Source organism: Vigna unguiculata, unplaced genomic scaffold (genome assembly GCF_037176805.1).
Source record: "Vigna unguiculata cultivar grain cowpea cultivar isolate G323 ecotype 2 unplaced genomic scaffold, ASM3717680v1 ptg000252l, whole genome shotgun sequence".
Taxonomy (NCBI): domain Eukaryota; kingdom Viridiplantae; phylum Streptophyta; class Magnoliopsida; order Fabales; family Fabaceae; genus Vigna; species Vigna unguiculata.
In genome coordinates, this window is record NW_028196888.1 from 55,001 (window position 1) to 59,738 (window position 4,738).

The following is a 4,738-nucleotide window of genomic DNA, read 5'->3' on the forward strand; positions in this document are numbered from 1 at the left end:
ATTTTTACAAATTTTCTATTGAAAATTGTAAAAAAAGAATAAGCACGATAATTTCTTGAAAATACCGTATAGTATTGGTATTCTATATCTATATAGATATGGATAAGATACTCGATTAGATAATATCTGTGTAACAGATCAAATTGATATTCTAGGGTTTACATATATTGAAAGTTGCTGTTATAATTAGAATGAACAAAGTTAAAAAAAAAAGCAATATTGATTGGTTATGTATCAATTTTTATTTTCTGATCTCATTAAGAAAAAAAAATTTCTATTCAAATATTCAAGAATAATTCATAAAAGAATAGTTAACGGTTGCGATTTGTCTCAAGATTGTTTTTCAATTTTTCAATAGAAAGAAAAGGGGGGAGTATTCTCAAAAACTTCATATCTATATTTTTATTGGCGGCATGGCCGAGTGGTAAGGCGGGGGACTGCAAATCCTTTTTCCCCAGTTCAAATCCGGGTGTCGCCTGATCGATAAGAAACTGTAAATGAAAGATTATATTACGTTTTTTTAGAAAACTTTTTTTCCAACAGAAGCAAGCGAGGGAAAAGGAGTCTTGAGAATTGCGTTTGATTCGAAATTATAAGCATCAGTAGCTTAAAAAATGTTGTAAATATTTTTGTCTCGAATTCAAGGAAAGATTCTAGTAGTGAAAAGGAATCCATAAATTTAGAAATGATAGTTCGTTCACTACACAACTATTGTAGTGTCTGTCTCCTGACTGGGTCTTTTATTAGATTGGATTAAGAATAAGTCGGATAGGAAAGTCCATTTTTAGGTAGAGAAAAGGCAGAAGAAAAACCTTCTATACAGACTAATTTAAAGTTTATGAGTGCTTCCACATTTTATCAATATTATTTATTTAGATCAATTCTATTTAATAGCTTTAATTTAGCTAATTCGCTTTCGTAATATTCAAAAAAAGTATTCTTTAGATTTTCATATTCTATATTCTAATAAAATTAAAAAGTTTTGATTCTAAAATCGAATAGAAAAGAAAAAAAGTTTTTTTAATTATTTTAGAGAACGAATTGGGAGACATTTAAGGGACTATTTCAAATAGAAAGAAGAGTATAAGTATGCAAATGAATCTGTCTTGATTCTTTTTTTATGAAATCCTTAAGGAAATGATAAAAGAGAAATCTTAATATTCCCACCTGGTAGTAACATTCATTGACTTATAACTTCCTATAATTTTTTTATGTTTAATGTTTTATGATTTTACTAAAAATAATCAAAAAAAACTTTTTAGATGTTCTAATAACTAATAAATAGAATGAATTCTTGTTTTTCGTGAATGATGTTAGCCCAGAATCCTTTTTTTGACTCTGTAATAGCAATTCCACTATTATAGTATAGTATTTTTAGCGAATAATACAAAAAAAAGAATAGAATAAAAAATTTGAAAAAATAATGAAATAGTTCCTTCATATTTATAGAGATAGGAGACAAAATTTACATGGATATAGTAAGTATTGCTTGGGCTGCTTTAATGGTAGTTTTTTCATTTTCCCTTTCCCTCGTAGTATGGGGAAGAAGTGGGCTATAGGGATACTAAAAATTGAGTTAAGGGATCCAAGTAACCTTGTTGATTTCTACCTGAATTTTTGAATTTCGAAACTATTGAATGAAAATATTTCATTTAAACTAATACTAATTAATTGAGTTCAAATAGAAAATCTATCTTGATTCTATTATATTTTAGTAGTGTAATGTATTCTATGTATCTTATAGGAATTGAAAATACTCTTTCAATCAAACAAATATTTTCATTATTCCCATATTCCTATTTTGAGAAAAACAAGGGAATCAAAAAGAAGAAGAAATGGATTCCTATTCCAATCAAATTTTTCTTAAAATTTCTATTTCGATGAACTGACGCTTAACCTGGTTATATAGATATATATATATATGGAAAATGGCGGACCGTGTAATAACCATTCCTGTTTTTTTACCCCCTTTTTTTCCTAAGATACCGGAATTGTTTGTAAAAAGAATCTGAAAAAAAAAATTGGACGCAATTCTCAGATAGTAGAAATCAAATTGATTTCTACTATCTGGATTACGCTGATTGTACGATCATTTTTTTAAATCATTCATAAAAATGAAGAAATCATATTTCAGTGAAATTAGTCACTTTTACTTACCGTTTTTACATAAATTATAAGTAAAAAAGCAGTAGGAACTAGAATAAACAGTGCAGTAGCAATAAATGCGAGAATATTTACTTCCATAATCTTTATTATGTTCTATTTCTCTTAAATTTCTAAAAAAAAAATTCGGGATTTAATCCCATAGAAATGTTCAATCTTTCAACAATGGTATAAATTGGATTTCAATGATATCAAATCGGATCAATATCATGAATCACAAAATCTGAGCTATCAAATCAACTCATGAAATAGTATAACATAGGAAGATCTTTTATCCATACTAAATAAAACAAAAAAACATTTATTCTTGATGAAAGTCCAAAATCCCTTTCCTTCCTTTTTCGGCGAAACAAATGAAAAAGCAGGGGGGGGCCCCAAATAAAATTTTGTTTATCAATTTGATTCCCTACAAATACACAAAAAAGGAATTTATTTTTTATTTTTTTGGATTTATATCCAACGGGATTGACGGGGCTCGAACCCGCAGCTTCCGCCTTGACAGGGCGGTGCTCTGACCAATTGAACTACAATCCCAGGGAAAGGGGTGTACTGTATAAATATTTTTACGGACCGTTTCTGTCAAACCTTTTCTTTTTCTATTTCGGATTCGAACCTTTTTGTTGTAAATGAAAAAAGCGCATTTTTTTATATATTGATATGTATATCGATATCCACTTTAGTGAGATCGACACAAATTACTCGTAATCCGTTTCTTATTCTTATTCTATTAACAAATCGATTGAAAATTGAATCAATGAAAAAAAAATATTTTTTTTTTCAATTTTTCCTTATATTTTCTACTTACAGATCTTGACATGAATACCGATTATTAACAAGATTTTGAATTTGTGGAAAGAAATATGGAATACAGAAAAAAAAGAAATAACCTTAGATATGTTTAATATTTTGATTCTTCCGTATCATAGCACATCAGTCATTTCCAGAGAACTATAAATGGGTTATAGAATTTCATAGTGGATCGGCAAATTCTTGGGCCGAGCTGGATTTGAACCAGCGTAGACATATTGCCAACGAATTTACAGTCCGTCCCCATTAACCGCTCGGGCATCGACCCAGCACAATAGGAAGAATACATTTCAGTTTTTATTGAAAATTTTTGATCAACTTCCTTTCGTAACACCCTACCCCCAGGGGAAGTCGAATCCCCGCTGCCTCCTTGAAAGAGAGATGTCCTGAACCACTAGACGATGGGGGCATACTTGCCCGACCGCCATTATACTACGTTCATAGTATGAACAGTTTTTTGCAATTGTCAATATAATGATATGATTCGATAAAAAAAAATATTTTTCGTTCTTTCATAATTCCATAGAAATTTTTTATTAATCATTTATATTTCTAAATTTTTTTATTCCAGTCATAATAAGAAAAAAAAAGAAGTAATGTTCCAATAAAGAGAAAATTCTTCACAGGAATGATTCGTTTGTTGCAAAGGACGAGAGGTTAAAACTTCATTTCTATCATTTATTACTAATACTAAGATTCGATAGGTAGATTTATATCTAATACTAAGAAAAAAAACTTTGGAAAATAGAATTTTTCAATAAAAAAATAAAAATTTGGTTTAGGGACAGAACATATTGAATCCATTTTATCAATGATTCGATTTTATCAATGTTTCGATGAAATATTTTATTTTGTGAGTACATTTATGTATCAATAAAAAGAATTTAGTGTTATGATTAGAATGACTTCAAGAATCCATTTTGAAATAATATATTTGATATGGATCAAATCCAATCTTAATCAATTCTTTTTTTTAACTATATTCTATTCACTAGGTAAATCCAATTTTTTGTTCTTTGATGAGTCATTATACAAATAATAGATATTGATGTACATGTATTCTAATCCCATTTATATCATTTAATTTATATAATTTATATAAATTTATAGAAATAATTTATATAAATTTATAGAATAAGTATACACAGTAACAAATATATGTACTAGTCATGCTAGTTCCTTATTTAGAAATTGAAAGAAAGAAAAAGGGCCCTTTTAACTCAGTGGTAGAGTAACGCCATGGTAAGGCGTAAGTCATCGGTTCAAATCCGATAAGGGGCTTTTTACTTTTTTTTTCAAAAGCAATAGTCTTTCTATTTGAAGGAAGAATAAAAAGATTCTTGATATTTTGAAAAAGTTTCTATTTGTAATAAAAAAGAAAAAGTGTAAAATTCAATAATGGAAAAATAAAAAAAAGTAAGTGGACCTAACCCGTTGAATTATATTTATATCTACTATTCTGATATTCAAATTTGATAAAGATTCAATTCGAACAATTTTTTTTCTTTTTAAGACTTTTTTCGTTTAGACTCCCTAAGAATCTCTGAATATTTCCAATGAAATCTTCTTGTTTCTGAACTAAGAAAAAAGGTTATGCCTTTTCTTTACTCAGAAGGGCCTTAATACGAATTTCAAGTTCCACCAAACAAGTTTTTTTAAAATTAAAATGAAACATATTTTTTTCCATAAATTTCTATTATTTCTATAAGATTAGATAGAATCTTATAGAAATAATAGAAAAATACATTAAATTATGTCTTCACATATC

At 28.0% G+C, this 4,738-nt stretch overlaps 2 non-coding genes across 2 annotated transcripts; both read left to right on the plus strand.

Annotated features, from left to right (window-relative positions):
• Nucleotides 1–407: 407 nt before the first annotated feature.
• TRNAC-GCA (transfer RNA cysteine (anticodon GCA)) lies at nucleotides 408–478 on the plus strand. Its single transcript has one exon. It is a non-coding gene; the product is annotated as a tRNA-Cys (tRNA).
• Nucleotides 479–4,179: 3,701 nt separating this feature from the next.
• On the plus strand, nucleotides 4,180–4,251 carry TRNAT-GGU (transfer RNA threonine (anticodon GGU)). The gene has a single exon. It is a non-coding gene; the product is annotated as a tRNA-Thr (tRNA).
• The last annotated feature ends 487 nt before the right edge of the window (nucleotides 4,252–4,738 follow it).